This window comes from Mauremys mutica, chromosome 1, assembly GCF_020497125.1.
Source record: "Mauremys mutica isolate MM-2020 ecotype Southern chromosome 1, ASM2049712v1, whole genome shotgun sequence".
Lineage (NCBI taxonomy): Eukaryota > Metazoa > Chordata > Testudines > Geoemydidae > Mauremys > Mauremys mutica.
The window spans coordinates 159952762-159972957 of record NC_059072.1 but is presented as its reverse complement, the minus strand read 5'-3'; the positions used below and the strand labels follow the sequence as shown (position 1 = coordinate 159972957).

The window sequence follows — 20196 nt, the reverse complement described above, 5'->3', positions numbered from 1 at the left end:
CTCTCTGTCTCTGTCTGCCATGCTGTCTCCCCTCCCTCCATTTGTGCTGCCTTGTAATGCGTGAGGCTACATTAACAACAATGTGTTAACCCTTGAGGGCTCAGCCGAGTGCTTGTTCATCATTTAGCAGTAAGGCATTTCCTGGGAAATATCTCACCCTCTTCCACCCTCTAACTTCACCACCTCAACCAAGCTTCAATATCATCATTGCTGTGTACAGTATTAAATTGTTTGTTTAAAACTTATACTGTGTGTGTGTGTGTGTATATATATATGACTGTGTGTAATATAGTCTTTTGTCTGGTGAAAAAAATTTCCCTGGAACATAACCCACCCTATTTGCATTAATTCTTATGGGGAAATTGGAGTTGCTTAACATTGTTTCATTTAAAGTTTCATTTTTCAGGAACATAACTACAACGTTAAGTGAGGAGTTACTGCAGGTTATGTGTTCACCACATTAATAGGTATTATGTGTATGATGGTAATATGGTATATATTATAATAAATATGAGCATTGGTTAGTCATGTTTAATTGAATTGTTCTCACTCTTGCTCACTATATCCCACAATAACCTGAACAGCACAATGCAGCATTTGGCATAAACCTGTCAAAGTCAAGAGACATTAACGCTCTGACCTGGTACAAGCTTGGGAGGTACCTTCATGGGCAGTTAGTTTGGATGGTAGTATCCACAACAGAGAAACAAAAACCATGGTACCAGAAAAATAAGGTAAAAATCTGACTGATAAATTTTAGTTTTGGGTGATGTACAGATTGTGTTTAGCTCATAAACAGCTATGATATAAATCTAGGTAATTTGGGGGGTATACTTCAGTGTTGGAGGTGTAAGGTGAGCTGTATGCTGAGAGAAACAGCTTCCTGGTAAGAGTGGTGCACATACCTCCTTTTTGTATTGTACTACATTGTCTTTAGACAATAAATTGGCTAAGCTTGGTTATTTGGTCTCCAACATTTTTAATATCAAACTGCAAGCGTAGTCAAAATCAATTGGCTATACTTTTAGCAATAAAGGGCATGTTTACAGTCAGACCAGAACTGGATTTTCAGCCACGACTTTTACTCTGACTTACCAGAATGGCAGGAAAGGCCTCTGTTATCAGAAGAATGTGAAAGATGAGTCTGTAAAGCATTTGTCTTCTGACAGATCTGGGCTTTGCCAATCTCCCACCACCCACTTCAGTACCACCTCTGACTCCCTGTTGCCCAGTCTCAGCTGCTCAAGGGCCTGGGGCCCCAAAATTCCACTGGAAGGAAGAGAGCATTTTTTGCCAATATCTCAGTCTTCTGGGATGGAATTCACCAGGACTTTAGGGGGTTTCTGAACAGTCACCTCTGTCTAAACTACAGCATGTCTGTTACACTCTCATCTCCCCTGCTGTCTTCAGGAAGTGCAAGGACAGCAGCAGCCAAATGAGAGACGTCAAGCAGATAAATCCAGTGCAGTTGTAGGGTGAGAAGTTGTGATATGAATGTACACGTTACTGGGTCAAAATCAATGTGAGCCATCTCCGTTTAAAGCAATCAGCCACACTACTGTTGACACCAGCTGTTTACACAAGGATTAGGGATGCTAGCACAGGTCAGGTGTGTCCCAATCATCTGATTTCTCCCCTCTCCCCCACAGCATCTCCAGCACTGCCAGACACATGGTCATGGCAGGCCTGACACAATCCAAACTGGGTAGAAATGGCACCACAAAGAATCTGATCAAACAAGAGTTACTTACCATTACTTTTAAAGGACAATCAAGTAAGGGATAGAAAGCAGCAGGACTTACCTATGAGAAAAAGAGAGGAGAGAAAAATGAATGAATCACAGAAACCAGAGACTTTCAGCAGCACAAGTTCAGGACTATGACACGACTTTTTGCCAGTATGCCAGGAGGCATGGATTGGGCCAGACAATAGTGACTGGCCCTTGCCATCTCTCCTCTCCATTCTGTTGCCCTCCCACAGACATTTTATCCTGTGAGGAAATGGAAGTGAGGTGGACCAAAAAGGGTAGAGAAGAAGGCTAGTACCCAATATATATAAGTCAATGACTGTAGCAATTATCAGAGATTCAGAGTAATACAATGTCCTTGAGAGGTAAGTAGATGGACTCAAAAAGCAGAACCTCAGCTGGCTTGAAGAACCCCTCCCCAAATTACATAAGTATCACTTATACCGAGCTATAGGTGCGCATGGATATTCACAGAACAGAACAAGAATCAATTCCTGCCCCGAAGGTCTGACAATCTCATTCAATCCAAGAACAACGGGGGACAGGGATGGTGAAGGGTGAATACAATCTGACCACGAGATGGTTTCAAAAGTAGGGGATCAGTCTTGAGGGTTACGTGAAGTGTCTGCGTATGTTGTTGGAAGGGAGCAATTAAAAGGATTCATAAATGCAACTGGCTCTGGGCCAGGTTAAAAACCAGAAGAGGCCTATTTACCAGACCTGGGTTGGATGTGGCTCAAGACTTGTGAGATAATTAATTGTTATGATTGTTTATTATTTATATTGTGGTAGTACCTAGGAATCTCAATGAGGGACCAGAGCCACAATGTGCTCTGCACTGTACAAACATAGGACAATTCACAAATTGCTTTCACAAGATTTCTACCATAGTGTGCTGAATCTTGAGAGCACTTGCTGGTGAGACTCTGGCATCACTGAACCCAACTTAGAATCCTAGCATTGATCTGACTTGGAACCCAAATCACACCAAGCATGACCCAGATTTCTCATCAGTCTTAGGGTACATTTGTGGCTCTACTTAGTCTCTCACAAGGTGTATCTCTGCTGCCATCTACTGGATGGAATGTCACACCGGCTAATATAGGATTGTGTTTGTCTGTGTGTATGAGACACACAGACAGAGAACCTGGCTGACCTCTACCTGATGGGATAGCTTATACAGAACTATAAGCAGAACTGGGCAGGAAACAGTTTTTTCATCCCACAAGAGTTTTTGAGATTTCAACTTTTTTTTTTGACAATTTCTTAAAAAAAAACCAAAAAAACCCAAAATTTTGAATCAGGAGATTCATTGAGACCAATCCTTTCCCATGAACAGTTTTTAGGTTTGATGCATCAACATATTCTGGCAAAAAATATTTCATCATAAAATTCCCCACCAGCTCTAATGACAAACTCTAACAAGCATGAATGTTTGACACATTACCATTACTTCATTAACAGTTTGTGAATAAGAAGTTTGTTAATAAGCAAGACAACACACAGTTACATTTCTGTAATATATGCATGCTCCAAGGTCAGATCTCGACAACTGGGGCCTGATTCAAGGCCCAGTGAAGCATCACAGCAGAGAACAGATCACAGTGAGAACAGAGCTCCACAGGGAGATGTTTCTGGATTGTGGGAGACAGGATTATGTCGGCAAACACCAATTCACGCCTGCAAACTACTGCGACTCAGCTTGCAGACACTGCACTAGGGATGCCATATTAAGGGCCTTTTTCTGGCTACACATGCCAGTAATCCATTGTTCGGAGACTTTGCAAGGCACTGCACTGACTGCTCCTTGGCAATGGCCCCAGTAATGTGGGTGTGATGTTTAGTAGTGGGGACAAATAAAAGGATTGACTTTATACACCAAAAGAGCATTCAAGATGAAATCCTGCTGTCCTTCTATTCACTATCTGTCATCAGAGCAATTTGGGTTTACAATGTGTCTTTCAAACAGTCAACTCCACTGAAGTCAATGGCATTACACTGGTGTAAAACTAGTGTAATGGAGTGGAGAACCAATATTGCAGAAGAAATAATGAGCATGGGTGGGGATAGTTTGTTTTTTTTTAAAGAAGTTTAGGGTAAATTAAAACAATTAGAGTTAATGCAAAAAAATTAGCTGGGCAAGGGACAAAGGAAAGAAGGATAAATACAAGGACGTACTTTCTAGAGGTGAGCAAAAAGAGCATAGAAATATTCTCAAATCTTCTTAAGAATGTAATTCACTGATTTATGTCACTGAGATCCACAACCCTTTTTACTCAAACATTCCGGTGAATGCAGTTTCACTCACAAAAACGTTTGCAAAATGCAATATGTCATGAATCCTAGTGCAGATTGTATCCAAGAACACATTTGCACCAGACATGGTGTCACATCCATTTTGAAAAGTTATTCTTGTTGCATGCACACTTGATTCATTAAACAATAGGAATGTTCACAGGTAATTTGCCAACAAGTTGAGGGATTTCACTTATTTAGAAAGCATAGGTCATCCAACCAAGGAACAGAAATAATGCCATGTATCATACCGTACCATGTATCATAGCAAGTGTGAGCCATTGAATGGCACACATAATGAATAGTGCATACATAAAGCAACCTGTTCTCAAATAATCTAGAGGCTAAAATTCATTCACACAAACTATTCAGCTAACATCTGAGAATAATGAGCAAATTAGTAAAAATCAAGACCTGCTACCAGATAATTTTCCAAATGAAAAAAGAACTAAATTATTTTAATTGATTTGCAGAGAACAATGTTTCACCTAAATATAATTCTTCAGACTGCTGTGCAGTGGAAAGACAGAGAGACGCAGGGACCAAGAACGACTAGTAGAAAAATGGAAAAAAAGACTATGAACAAAGAACACAAACTCTGCTGGAAAGGTACCACTTCCAGCTCTCTCTGAGCTAAAACCCATGCCTCCAGCCACTTCAATAAGGTTGCAAAGAATTTGGCCCTCATTCTGAGATTTTCAAGGACCAGAAACAGCCATATGGAAATGTGATGGGCATAACAAACAAACAAAAAGACCAAACACTGCTTCCACTATCCTTCCCTTCTTATCTCGAAAAGACACCAAGGCTCTCCCTCTGCTACATGCATCAGCTTTCCAGAAAGCTCTCTCTGTCAGTGTCTCATCAAAGCTCTTGGTCCGGCTTCTGTCTTAAGGACATTCAACAATGAAGAAACAGAACAGCGTCTTAACCAGCTCTGCAAGGGAGATTATTCCAAAGGTTAATTACTGAATGAAATGGGGCGGGGGGGGGGGGGAGAAAAGCAGGGGGTGGAGAGAGACATTCTCTCTTCTGCTAAATCTGGCTTTCCAAATCCTTAAAGTCCTTTACAATTTAGACTGAACAAGGAGGAGGCAGGAACGGGATGGGCTTGCCACTCATCTGAACATTTGATAAAACCTCAATTATGTTCCTTCCCTAATCCTGTGTCATTAGGAGCAAAATGGTACATCAGGAGGCCATTTAGATATGAACGGCTGCAACCTCGCCATCAGCCCTGCTGACTTCTCCTTTCTTCTGCCGTGCACTCTCTTTTTGTTGCTGGAGCCCAATTATATTTTGAGATGTAATTTTTTTGGGCTAGGCGCTCAGCCTCCAGCATCGGGGGGTCCCACAATGGCCTGGTTGGAGACCCTTACCGCCCTTATTATTAATATTTTTGGTGGAAAGGTCATTATTACAATAATAGCTGGGAATGAATCTGTCTATTCAGAGCTTTCAAAAAGCAAAACAAAACAAAAAAAGACTTTGTTTGTGTAGAGCTCCGATCCTGTTCCTGTTGAAACCAATGAGAGTTTGGCTATTGGCTTGAATAAGAGCAGGACTGGGCCCCACCAGAGATTTTTATAACAGACAGACAAATCCAAAAAACAACACAGTGAATTCAAATGCAAGGTTGACCTTCTGACTCTTGCTGTTGGTGGAAGGAGAACAGAATTAATACTCATGACCTGTATAATCCAGAGTCCATACCAGTCTTACACCAGACCCAATCCAGGTTCTATACAGAGTTCAGACATATGATTAAGCACATCACAATAGGAGTATCAGTTACCATGGGGCTGGGCACAGTATAAAAACACAAAGGCTGGAACCCCTGTGTCCTGGTATTCTGAACTTTTAAACGCCCCTTTTCAATGTATTATGTTCTTCACAAATGCAAGACAGTGTAAATGGGAGGACTTTGGCTTTCTTGACCATGGGATGCTGTTCCAGGAAGATCTCCTGGGAAGAGATGGGGTCCACCAAACCAAGCAGGGGAAGAGCATCTTCACACATCAACTCGCTAACCCAATAAGGACTTTAAACTAGGTTCAAAGGGGGCAGTGACTAAAGCCCACAGATAAGCATAAAAAAGGCAACTTGAAACAGAGGATTAGCTATTGGGGATGTGGAAATGGAAATTTACAATAGGGTCATAGGAGCAATAAGAGCGAAATCCGTGAGGCAATGTCCTTAGCTGTCTATACACAAATGCAAGGAATATGGGGAGTAAACAGGAAGAACTGGAAGTATTAGTACATAAGCTAAAGTATGGTTTAATTGGCATAACTGCATACTGGAATATTGACACATTGTATATACTTGTTCTGAGGTGCAGAAGAAGGTGGGAGGCAGACTTCTGGGTAAAGTAAAAGGGGTAAAAAATAGGGGTGATGTCATGGTTGGAGTCTCTTACAGACCACCAAATCAGGAAGGGAAGGTTGATGAAGCATTACTAGAACAAGTAACATAAATATTCAAAACACAAGGGCTGGTAGTAATGGGGGACTTTAACTACCCAGACATCTGTTGGAAAAGTAACACAGCAAAGCACAAATTTTCCAATAAGTTCTTGGAATGTACTGGGGACACCTTTTTGTTTCAAAAAGTGGAGGAAAAAACTAGGAGAACAGCCATTTTAGACTTGTTTTTCACAAACAGGGAGGAAATGGTAGAGAATCTGAAGGTGGAAGGCAATTTGGGTGAAAGTGCTCATGAAATGATAGATGTCATGATTCTAAGAAAAGGAAGAAGTGAGAACAGTAGAATAAGGACAATGGACTTCAAAACAAAAGACTTTAATAAACTCAGAGAACTGGTAGATTAGGTCCTATGGGAAGAAAACTAGGGAAAAGGGAGTTCAGAATAGCTGGCAGTTTCTCAAGGAGACAATATTAAAGGCACAACCACAAACCATATTGGTGAGAAGGAAAAAGATACGAAGAAAAGTAAGAGACCACTAAGGCTCCATCAGGAGCTTTTAAATGACCTGATAATGAAAAAGGAATCCTACAAAAAATAGGAACATGGGCAAATCGCTAAGGAGGAGTAAAATAGAATAGCACAAGCGCATAGGGGCAAAATCAGAACTGGTAAGGTACAAAAATGAGTTATACCTAGCAAGGGACATGAAAGGCAATGAGAAGAGGTTCAATTTATCGGGGATCGATAAATCTAGACGCAATATATCGATCACCGAACGTGCTCCCCGTCGACTCCGGAACTCCACCGGAGCGAGCGGTGGTAGCAGAGTCAACGGGGGAGCCACGGACATCAATCCCGCGCCATGAGGACCGAGGTAAATCGATCTAAGATACTTCGACTTCAGCTACGCTATTCACGTAGCTGAAGTTGCGTATCTTAGATCGACACCCCCCCTAATGTAGACCAGCCCTTAGAGTAGTTAAGGAACTAACTGAAGCCAGGGTCCCACGGGAATGTGGAAGAACAAACACAGAATCATAGAAGCTTAGGGTTGGCAGAGACCTCAGGAGGTCATCTAGTCCAATCCCCTGCTCAAAGTAGGACCAATCCCCAACTAAACCATCCCAGCCAGGGCTTTATCAAGCCTGACCTTAAAAACCTCTAAGGATGGAGATTCCACCACCTCCCTAGGTAACTCATTCCAGTGCTTCAGCACCCTTTTAGTGAAATAGTTTTTCCTAATATCCAACCTAGACCTTCCCCACTGCAACTTGAGACCATTGCTCCTTGTTCTGTCATCTGGTACCACTGAGAACAGCTGAGCTCCATCCTCTGTGGAACCTCCCTTCAGGTAGTTGAAGACAGCTATCAAAACCCCCCTCACTCTTCTTTTCTGCAGAATAAATAAGCCCAGTTCCCTCAGCCTCTCCTCATAAATTATGTGCCTCAGCCCTGTAATCATTTTTGTTGCCCTCCGCTGGACTCTCTCCAATTTTTCCACATCCTTTCTGTAGTGGGGGGCCTAAAACTGGACACAATACTCCAGATGTGGCCTCACCAGTGCCGAATAGAGTGAAATAATCACTTCCCTTGATCTACTGGCACTGCTTCTACTAATGCAACCCAATATGTCATTAGCCTTCTTAGCAACAAGGGCACACTTTTGACTAATATCCAGCTTCTCATCCACTGCAATCCCCAGGTCCTTTTCTGCAGAACTGCCATTTAGCCACTTGGTCCCCTGCCTGTAGCAGTGCATGGGATTCTTCTGTCCTAAGTGAAGGACTCTGCACTTGTCCTGGTTGAACCTCATCAGATTTCTTTTGGTCCAATCCTCCAACTGTTTAGGTCACTCTGGACCCTATCCCTACCCTCCAGCATATCTACCTCTGCCCCCAGCTTAGTGTCATCCGCAAACTTGCTGAGGGTGCAATCCATTCCATCATCCAGATCATTAATAAAGATGTTGAACAAAACCAGCCCCAAGAATGATCACTGGGGCACTCCGCTTGATACCAGCTGCCAACTAGACATTGAGTCGTTGATCACTACCCATTGACCCCAATGATCTAGCCAGCTTTCTATCCACCTTATAGTCCATTCATCGAATCCATACTCATTTAACTTGCTGGCAAGAATACTGTGGGAGACCGTATCAAAAGCTTTGTTAAAGTCAAGGTATATCATGTTCACCACTTTCCTCATATCCACAGAGCCAGTTATCTCATCACAAAAGGCAATCAGGTTGGTCAGGCATGACTTTCCCTTGGTGAATCCATGTTGACTGTTCCTGATCACCTTCCTGTTCTCCAAGTGCTTCAAAATGGATTTCTTGAGGACCTGCTCCATGATTTTTCCAGGGACTGAGATGAGGCTGACTGGTCTGTAGTTCCCCAGATTCCCTTTTTTACAGATGGGCACTATATTTGCCTTTTTCCAGTCGCCTGGTACCTCCCCCAATTGCCGTGAGTACCTATCATTAATAAGGGGGAACAAAGAGGACCTGTGGAATTATAGACCAGTCAGCCTAACTTTGGTACCTGGAAAGATATTGGAACAAATTATTAGACAATAAATTTGTAAGAATTTAGAGCATATAAGCATTTTTAAGAGCCACCATAGATTTGTCAAGAACAAATCATGCCAAACCAACCTTCTTTCTTTCTTTCTTTCTTTCTTTCTTTCTTTCTTTCTTTCTTTCTTCATAGAGTTACTGGCCTAGTGGATAAGGGGGAAGTAGTAGACGGGACATATCTTGATTTTAGTAAGGCTTTTGACATAGTTCCACATGACATTCTCATAAGCAAACTAGGGAAATGCAGTCTAGATGAAATTACTACTCTGGTATTGTTCAATATTTTCATTAATGACTTGACTAATTGACTGAAGACCATGCTTATACAATTTGAAGAGGACACCAAGGTGTTTCAAGCACTTTGGATGACCGGATTAGAATTTAAAGCTCCTTAACAAATTAGAGACTTTGCCTGAAATCAACAAGACAAAATTCTACAAAGACAAGTGCATAGTACTACACTTAGGAAGGAAAGATCAAATGCACAACTACAAAATGGGGAGTAACTGGCTAGCTGGTAGTACTGCTGAAAAAGATCTGGGGGTTATAGTGGATCACAAATTGAATATGAGTCAACAATGTGATGCAGTTGTGAAAAAGCCTAAAATTCTGGAGCATATTAATGGGAGTGTCATATGTAAGACACAGGAGGTAACTGTCCTGCTCTACTCAGCACTGGTGAGGCCTGAGCTGGAGAACTGTATTCAGTTCTGGGTGCCACACTTGAGGAAAGATGTGGATAAACTGGAGAGAGTGCAGAGGAGAGCAACAAAAGTCATAAAAGGTTTAGAAAACCTGACCTATGTGGAAAGGTTAAAAAAACTTGGCATGTTGAGTCTTGAGAAAAGAACACCGAGGTAGGACCTGGTAACAGTTTTCAAATATGTTAAGAGCTGATATAAAGAGGATTATGATAAATTGTTCTCCATGTTCACTGGAGTTATGACAAGTAGTACTTGGCTTAATCTGCAACAAGGGAGACTTAGGTTAGACACACCGGTTAGGGATGGTCTAGGTTTACTTGGTCTTGCATCAGAGCCGGGGGCTGGACTTGATGACCAACTGTGGTTCCTTTCAGCCCTACACTCCTATGATTCTATGAATCACTCCCTGTCCTAAATTGCAGTGTGCTCTTAAACAACTGCCACAATCCACACCAGAGATGACTGCATTTCAGTGACACACAAAGTAATGCACAGATAGTTTATAAGGCTCTTTGGGATCCTTCTGGATTAAAAAAAAATCAATGCAGGATTTTGTCTTATTATAATGCATTACAGAACCAATCACCACCTTAAATCCTTTTGCTGCCTGTCACAGCAAAGTCGTCAAGCCTGCCTGACTTTCTGCATGTGCCAGCTGTAAATAAATGACGCAGGAGTTCACTGAGAGTCCATCTGTTGATATCTTATTTGGTGTGAATACCACACCCAGGCATCAGCTCAAGACCAACTGTCAAAGATTCCCTATCTGTTTTCTGGTTGCCTCATGTCATAGCTTTAGGAGTATGTTTTTAAACCACTGCACAGAGAACAAGGATGTGTTCAGGTCTCCCATGGACTTTCATGGGAGGTCAGGTCACTGAAGCCATACATATAGTAGATATAGATTGTGACAGACCCAGGCCAGTGGGGTACAGGAGTCTGGTAGAGGGCAAATATACTGGTCACTGGATGAGTAGTTTTCTGTTCCCTGAGTGACCAGAGCAGGGGCTGCACTAGAGTAATCAGGAACCTGCTAGAACCAATTAAGGCAGACAGGCTGATTAGATCACCTGCAGCCAATCAAGGCAGGCTAATCAGGGCACCTGGGTTTAAAAAGGAGCTCACTCCAGTCAGGTGGGGAGGAGTCAGAGGAGAGGAAGTGCATGTGAGGAGCTGGGAACAAGAGACACAAGGAGCTGAGAGTGAGAGCGAGAGCGTGAGCGTGTGCTGCTGGAGGACTAAGGAGTACAAGCGTTATCAGACACCAGGAGGAAGGTCCTGTGGTGAGGATAAAGAAGGTGTTTGGAGGAGGCCATGGGGAAGTAGCCCAGGGAGTTGTAGCTGTCATGCAGCTGTTACAAGAGGCAGGGCCCTGGGCTGGAACCCGGAGTAGAGGGCGGGCCCGGGTTCCCCCCAAACCTTGCAACCCCTGATCAGACACAGGAGGAGTTGATCCAGACTGTGGGGAAGATCACTGAGGTGAGCAAATCTGCCAATAAGCACAGGACCCACCAAGGTAGAGGAGGAACTTTGTCACAAGATATATGAAAACCTATGAAACAGGCAAATTCAAATTAAAAAAAAAAATCTCCGGGAAACATCCAGAATCTTCATGAAACAGGTTTCTAAATAGAAAAGCAAAATTAGGCTCTTCTGCCAACATGCTGGATACTCGAGATTCCAATGGAAACACAATTAACCTAATTCAGAGCTAGCCAGAAATGGACACAAACTACAAGTACTTCGGGGAGATTTGCCTGCTTGATTCAGGTCTGGCTTTGGCCCTACATTGGTTAGTGATGTAAAATCATTACCGCTGGGAGGCTGTTTGTGCAATGAGCTGGAAGTGTCTCTCTTCTGTTTCTGTCCACTTCACAAAAAACATCCCCCAAGATTGGCCCTGATTTGCCTTTGCTGGCTGTCTCACCAGCGGGACCAAGGATGGAATGGGTATGGAGAGCGCACTTCTCTCTCACTCTAAGAAGAGATGTCCCTCTAGAGTAGGACTGAAGCTCCCTGGCAGGAGGCAGCGTGAGGGACGCTTGCTTCCCATGTTGTTGCTGTTCTGTGGATAAACAGCAATGTCATCCCCCAGGTGTCACTCTGGCACCTTATAATGGCACTAAATTCAATTTTAGAGAAAAACAACATGTAAAAAGGCACATGGGACTGGAAGTGACTATCAGTTGCAGCGAACCAGATCTTTTTCCACTCCACTTTCCAGCCAAGCTTCTCCAGCCACATGAACCATCTCCTGCTGAGAGAACAAAAAACGTCCTTTTCGCAGACGGTAGGGGTGTCATTTAATCATTCTTAGTTATTCATTTTTAAAGTATTCAGACTAGCAATGGAAAGGTGAAAGGCTCCATATTGCAGCACCAATTCCCTGAGTCATCATGTCCACCTCCGCAAACTGAATCATATTTAAAATAGGGCTGTCGAAGGAGAGAGCCTGTATCTTGTGAGATGCTCTCCAGCCCCACCCACAGACATTCACTCTGTTAGAAACACATCACTTTCTAATAATATAGTTGGCTGCATTATCTTATTTGACACTAAAAACTTGAGACGATTGATGGTAGTTTAAATTCCAAATAGACTAGAATTATAAAACGGATTTATAATCCCTTGCATTAGCGCTCTGGGGAAATGGCTGAAGTCTTTATCACATTCAGAGGACAGCATGACTGATGCCAAAATCCTGCCTCTACACTAGCCCACCCTTCATCTCCCACTCCCCACTTGCTGTGTTTCTCGGCAGGTATCAGGCAGCCTGGACTGGAGCCCACCTACAAGCATGGCTCTGAGGCACTGGCGCTTGCTCAGTAGGTGCCATGGCTATTGTTTCCTGAGTCTGTTGATAAAAATTGGAAATAGTGCAAAGCAACTAGATCAATGTGACCTGATCAAAAGACAAAAAGAAAGGGAAGGAGGCAGAGATGGAGGGAGGAAGGAAGGAAGGAAAGAGAGAGAACAACTTCCTTTGTCTTCGATACTCACTGATGTTGCACTGAGAAGCAGCACAGTATCTGCTTCTTGGGCAGCTCATACCATAGAGATAGGGTGGCCAGGTGCCTGGTTTTCGACTGAAAAGTCAGGTTAAAAAGGGGACCTGACAGTGTCCACTCAGATCTACTGACTGGACAACCAAATCTGATTACAGAGGGCGGGGAAGGTGTCGGGTCATCACTCGCACCAGCTCTTATTTTTGTCGGTCAGCTCTGCAGGTGAGTCCCTCCTGACCCAGGCAGGGTTGGGGGGTGTGAGGAAAAAACAGCAAGCGATGAGGTGCTGGAGGGAAGAGGAGTGGATGGGGACGGCGTCTTGGGGGGGAGGAGGAAGGGCAGGAGAGGTTCCCTGCTGGAGTGTCCGGTTTGTAAATATTACCAAGTTGTCAATCCTACCTAGAGGGGTCAGTGACAGATCAGAAAGACAGGACGGACAGACACATAGGGGGTACATAAAGAGATTGGGAAGAGAGAGCTCAGAGCTAGTCCCAGGGACACTGAAATAGTGGAGTCACACCTGGCACATGACCAAAGCACCAGGGCTGTGAAGCAGCAATAACGGGAGGCCAACACCGTTTAAAGCTATACATGTAGGTACCTAAATAAGTATCTTGGTGGTCAGAAGGGGTTGATTATTTTTTACGAGGGTACTCAGACCTTCTGAAAATCAGGGTGCTTATTTCAGGGCCTAAATATGGAATTTAGAGCCTAACTTTATTCTCTCATGTTTGAAAATGCTGGTTGAAGTAGAGGGTTCCCGGCCAATGGGAGCTGTGGAGCCAGTGCTTATGGCAGAGTGGAGGCAGCGCATGGAGCCCCTGTGGCCATTCCTCCACCTAGGAGCAGGAGGGACACATTGCCGCTTCTGGAGAACCAGGTAGGGACCCCGCCGGCCCTGCACCAACTGGACTTTTAATGAATATCAGAAAAAATGCTGGTTTCTAGAGCATTCTGGTTGGTAAAGTGCTGGATAATACAGCTTTTACTGTAGTTTGGGCTCACTGCACATCTCCCTTGTGAGATGGTCTCTTATCAGACATAAGCACTTGTTGCCATACAGGGAACCGTATGCTGCAGATCACTTAGCCATTACTCTCAGCCACAGCTCTGGGTTTTATGTTTGGGAACTCCCCTGTACACAGCCCCATCACCAACCTCTCCAATTCCTTCAGTCTGCGTGGCAAACTCATCCCTCCTTAGCCAGATGAGCAATCCTTTGGTAGGAACACAAGGTAGAGAGTGGGAAAATGCCAAGGGGTTGAGAGATGACCAAGTGTGTAACCTATTTCCATCACTCTCCCACTCCCCTACTTCTCAGCTCCCACAAGGAATATCTCTGCCCTACCAGCCAGTTTTTCAGCCCTCCACTACTCAGGCATCAGCCCTGTTTCCATCATCCCACATCCTGCAGATAAAGAGAGAGTCTCATGCAAAAGAGGAGGTGGTTCTCTCTCCCTTTTCTTAGGCAGTGTGAGGCTGAGCTCCAGGACCCAGCCATCCCAAGGGACCAAGTATCAGATGGAATTTACATGGTAAATGCTAATCTCCTACTTTGAGCTGGGTTGCCAGGGAAGGAGGTGAGCGATTCAGGCAGAAATCTACAGAACCCAAAGCATCCCCATTTGAGTCTGTCCAGCTGTAACTCAGTGTCACGGGTTTCATTCAGCAAACAAAGAGTTAAGCAGTCTCATATATATGAAGTGCAGCTTCAGGACACTGCAACACCACAACCCAGTGTTCGCTTGGCCCAGAGTGTTGTGAGCAGAAGCGTAGATTTGCACTACCCTGGATTATAAATACAGCAATGTCCCTTGTAAAAAAGAAGCAGGAGAGGGCTCTAATGAACACTGAAGGGACTGATCATTTTTTAAAGCTGCTGGGCACAGACACTGACTCTCCAGCTCCCAGACTCGCTAACACAGCCTGTGCTGCCTAGCATCACCGCACTGGTCTCCAACTCCTGGCCGGGATCAAGACCTCATGGAAAGAAGTGTTGATTATATTATGGGTTGAACCTGAGAAGTTCCAGGTTCACACGGCCCTAAAGCCCTCAGAAAAAATGTTCAGAGTGTTCCTACCACCTATAAGTCAATGGGTAGACACAACAGGCAGAGAAAAGCAAAATAAAATCCCATACTGTAGTTCACTTCAAGAATCTTTCCTAAGGATAAGCTTGATTTACACCAAGTAGATTCAAAATAACACCAGAGGCCTTACTAGCTTTCAGCAAGCTGGGAGGTAGCATGATACATTTGTCCACCCAGTATGAGACTATTGTCTCAGTGTTTTCTTGTGCTCCCCTGTCTGTCTATCTGTCTGTCACCTCCAGGTGTCTTACACTTAGATTGTACTCTCTTTGGGGCAGGGGCCATCTTTCTGTTCTGTGTTTGTACAGCACCGAGCACCTGGTCCATGACTGAGGCTCCTAAGCACTACAGCAATAATGCTGCTACTCCTACTGCTAAGAAGCTTCCCCTTTGCTTTTGTAACCTGGCTCCAGATCACTGATTTACCAGCCAGGGAATCTGGGTTCTACTTGTAACCCCTAACACACTGAGATGTAAGGAGCATTATGATACCTCATCACAGCATCCCATTCCACAGTTGTCACACTACTGTGCACCCCCAATTCCTTATGCAACCGCCCTAGCCTCTAGACACACACTTCTGATTTAGTCTCTTTTGATAAATGACTCCTATTAAACTAGATTCCTCTGTCACTGCAAGAGACATGAAATTAAAAACTGTCTGTCTTTAATCATGCCAGGCTTCATCTCCGTCTCCTAGGCTCCATTTATCAATAATTAATATATCAGAAAGACTGAAACCCATTTCAATTTCAAAGACCCAAATGCTACATATAAAATGTAAAAGGAACCACCATCACTCCCATGAACAGACCGACAAATTCACTCATGCACGCATGGGAAAAAGAGAACAGCAGCAACCACCAAGATGCAGGAGGGGCATGAACATGACAATGCAAAAGCAGCTCTCCTTGTGGTCTCATTACTGGGAATCTTTGCTCCCAGAGGTTCGCACAAAGAGAGGGGATCACAACATCTCCCTGCTAAAGACCTTTAAGCCTTAGCCAATGGGCTTCCCCCCCGCCCCCAACTTCAATGGCTCCATGGTCTCTGCCAAACCAGCACATTGGGCCATCTAGTCTCGTATCTCGTTTCCAGAAGTGGACAGTAACATTAAAAAAAACTGCCCTGCATGCCCTAATAATGCATCTATCTTAATGAGCGTGGGAGTTACAGGGCAGATGTGTTAAGTGTATGGGAAAGGGCCTGACATTGCATATATGCAAGCTACCTCCGGTTGTTTGGTTCCTGAGTAAGCTGCAATGGAAGTCAGAATGCCTCTTATGCCAATCACACAGTCTTTCCCATTTGTTGTAGCTGCACAGCACCACTCTGTTCCCAACATCTCAGCCAGTTCCATTTCCTCTGCATGCAAAGCACAATGAGACACACTAGAAAAGATGGACAAAGCTGTCCAAGTCCACTGGCCCATCAAAGGAGCAGAAGAGTGTGCCTGGATTCTGTAGTGAGTTTGCGTGGCACTCAGGGAAACAGAGACCCGGTGGGCTTCAGGGTTACCTTCTCATTTTACGGAAAGAGAAAAGTTAGCAGGTCCCATGCTATCAGCTAAATTCTGAGGTCCTTACTCAGTCATTGCTCAAGCAAATGGAGTAAAAATCCCAGAAACTGTTCCTTTAGGTGGAAAAAAAAACAGGCTAGTGGCCAATCTGCAAAGTCCAGCAATAGAGATACAGCATTATACCAGAAGCATGGGCCAGATTCTCAGCTGGCGTTAATCAGAATAACTCCACTGAAGTCACTGGAATTAAAACTCATTTATACCAGTTGAGGATCTGACCTGAGAGTCTTCTAACGCTTAGATCTTATAACTAACCGACCTACTCCAGTGCTAAGGGCCCAACACAATAACCTCCCTGCCACCACCCCATAATTACCATGGAACAATGCAGAAAAGCACAAGTTCATCCCCGTGGCTACACTATAGTGACAATCAGGACATTACCCTCTCATTACTGTAGAACAATACTATGTAGTGAAGAACAGTTAGCAGCTTTCTGTTACACAGTAACACTATCACTCATTACCCAGTAATTACTATGGAACTATGCAGGGACACAAAGGGACCTCCCCATGGTTACAGTGTAGCAATATCATTCAATAGCCTTTAATTACTACAGAACTATACAGTAACACATGATGACCTGCCTGCTGGTATAATGTAGTCCTATCACTCATCGCTCATTCCTTGGTAGTTACTAAGGGAACCCCACAGTAACCTCACTGCAACGGTGATGCATTGTAGCTATTTGGATTTAATCACAGCATATTGTGCGTTTTCAGATTGTGAAATGGAAGAAGGAGAAGAAAAAAAAAGAAGCACAATAAAAATAAATAAAAAAAACACCTCGGTGCGGAAAGATTACAAAGAAGCATTTGCAGAACTACTGTTATCTTTCCAATAAGTTCCCCGTTCCCTGCTACTGAATTGTGGCAACATTGTGGTAATGCTTTAGCTGAAAGTTAGAAATGAGGGTGATAATTGCACCGTTGCCCTGCAGAGCCTGTGGTACTTGTAATTATATCCCGTTACCAAGGAACACAGCAATTTCAAACCTATTACCCACAGGTATCGTTTATTTCAGAGTTAAATGTATTACTTCAATGCCAGTCTCATTCACAGCCCTCCTTTTTGAATTCCAAGTTTCCATGAGTGAGAAACATTGCAAATAGAGTACATGCGAGAAACAGGGGTGGAGGGGACAAGAGAGAGAGGGGAGCAGGGAGGTCGGGGGCCATTTTTGTCTCCTGTCCTGGGCCCTATGTACCACTTCAGCTCTGGGGTGCAGGAGAGAATTCCTCTCGTGCAGGAGAAGCGTACGCCTAAAGTAAGTGCTGCCCTGATCATAGCTCCCAGTGTAGGGGCTTGCCCAGGGTAATGTTGGGAGCAGAGGAAGCAAATTAGGGACACAAAGATGCATGCACATAATGTTCTGTATTACAGAAGCTTCTATGCTACAGACCAGCCCCTAGGCAACCTGGGCGAGGCTGCTGTAAGAGGGTGCTGCTCCCAGGGTTGCTTTTACTTATGTTGGAGGTCATGTTGGCTCTCAGAGCATGGGGAATCTGTTTATGTTTAGGGAACATTTAGGGAAATGTTGCCTAAAACCAGCTTTGCCTCCCCTTCCCCTCCAGGCTCTGCAATTTACCACCAAGGTTGTATATCACAGAACATGCTTACTACAGAATGTATAGAGATGACAGTCTGTGTATATACTGTATATATGGCCTGGTCTACACTAGGACTTTAAATCGAATTTAGCAGCGTTAATTCGAATTAACCGCTCAACCGTCCACACTAGGAAGCCGTTTAATTCGACCTAGAGGGCTCTTTAGTTCGAATTCGGTACTCCACCCCGACAAGGGGAGTAGCGCTAAATTCGACATGGGTATCTTGAATTAGGCTAGGTGTGGATGCAAATCGAACTTACTAGCTCCGGGAGCTATCCCACACTGCACCACTCTGTTGATGCTCTGGACAGCAGTCCGAGCTTGGATGCTCTGACCAGCCACACAGGAAAAGTCCCGGGAAAATTTGAATTCCTTTTCCTGTCTGGACAGTTAGAATCTCATTTCGTGGTTGGACATCGGGGCGAGCTCAGCAGCACCGGCAGCGATGCAGAGCTCTCCAGCAGAGGAGTTCATGTAATCTCTGAATAGAAAGAGGGACCCAGCATAGACTGACCGGGAACTCTTGGATCTGATCGGTGTGTGGGGCGAGGAGTCTGTGCTTTCGGAGCTGCGCTCCAAAAAACGAAATGCAAAGACCTACGAGAAGGTCTCCAAAGCCATGAGAGTCAGAGGATACAGCCGGGATGCCATGCAGCGCCGCGTGAAAATCAAGGACCCCAGACAAGGCTACCAAAAAATCAAAGCGGCAAACGGACGCTACGGAGCCTGCCACCACTGCCCCACCAGCGACCATGGACTCTGACGATGGGACAGTGTCAACGGCCAGTTCCTCGGCGATGTTCGCGGACGGGGAAGATGAGGAAGGGTTTGTGGAGGACGAGGCAGGCGACAGCGCTTACAACGCTGGTTTCACCGACAGCCAGGATCTCTTCATCACCGTCACGGAGATCCCCTACCAATCCTCCCCGGCCATTAACCCGGATCCTGAATCAGGGGAAGGAGCAGTCGGTAAGTGCTTTAACCATGTAAACTTTTATTCTTAATATAACAGGAATCTGAAGTATGTGAAAAGGAGGTCTCTCTATATATGGGGATAGAACAGAAATCCTCCTGGGAGATCTCCACGAACCTCTCCTGGAGGTAATCGAAAAGCCTCCGCAGGAGGTTCCTGGGGAGAGCTGCCTTATTGGGTGCTCCGTGGTAGCACACTTTTCCGCGCCAGGCTTTCATGAGGTACTAGGGAGCATTGCCTCCCCGAGCACAGCTGCGTAGGGCCCTGGTTTGTGCTGGCTTTCATGCAGCATGCGCTCTCTATCTCCTTCAGTGACCGTCCTCAGGGTAATCTCGCTCGGAGACTCCTGCATGTAATTAGGGGAATTACTGTAATGTTACGCCTGGTCCAAAGTATTTTTAAAAAATCTCCGGACAGACGGCATAGCAGAGACTCAGCACGCAGCTTCGTGACGAGCGTAATGGAAAGCCAAAGAATCAAATGGACGCTCATGGAGGGAGGGGGGACTGAGGATGCAAAGTATCCCACAGTTCCTGCAGTCTCCGAAAAGGATTTGCATTCTTGGCTGAACTCCAAATGCTTCTAGGGTCAAAAACAGTGTCCGCGGTGGGTCAGGGCATAGCTCGGCAATTTACGCAGCCCCCCAACCACCCTCAGAAGTGAAAGGGAAAACAATCCTCTCTTGACTCTTTTACATGTCACCCTATCTTTACTGAATGCTGCAGATAGACGCGATGGTGCAGCACTCAACACCAACATCCTTGCTCCCCCCACGCTATGGATGGCTGATGGTACAAAATGACTGGTATCCATCCTCATCATCAGCCTATTGGCATATGGGGCAGTGCAAAAGGACTGGTAACCATGCCGACTAGCATCGGTAAGGTCAATCAAGGGCGCCTGGTCCTAATTTTTCGTGGTAGATGGTACAGTATGGCTGATAACCATCGTCATCATAGCAACAGGGGGCTGAGCTTCATCAGCCCCCAACCCTTCATGTGTAAAGAAAAGATTCAATTGCCCCTGGACTAGCAGCAGGATGCTGGGCTCCTCTCCTCCACACTCCTTAATGTCCTATCTGGACTATCATAGCAGCTGGAGGCTGCCTTCCACTCATTTCTCACTAACAAGTCACTGTGTCTTATTCCTGCATTCTTTATTACTTCATCACACAAGTGGGGGGACAATGCT

General features: G+C 44.7%; 1 protein-coding gene across 2 annotated transcripts in view; it reads right to left on the bottom strand.

The window, feature by feature from the left end:
• LOC123360821 (limbic system associated membrane protein) overlaps window positions 1-20196 on the bottom strand; it is a 1375067-nt gene that overhangs the window by 925391 nt on the left and 429480 nt on the right. The window lies entirely within an intron of this gene.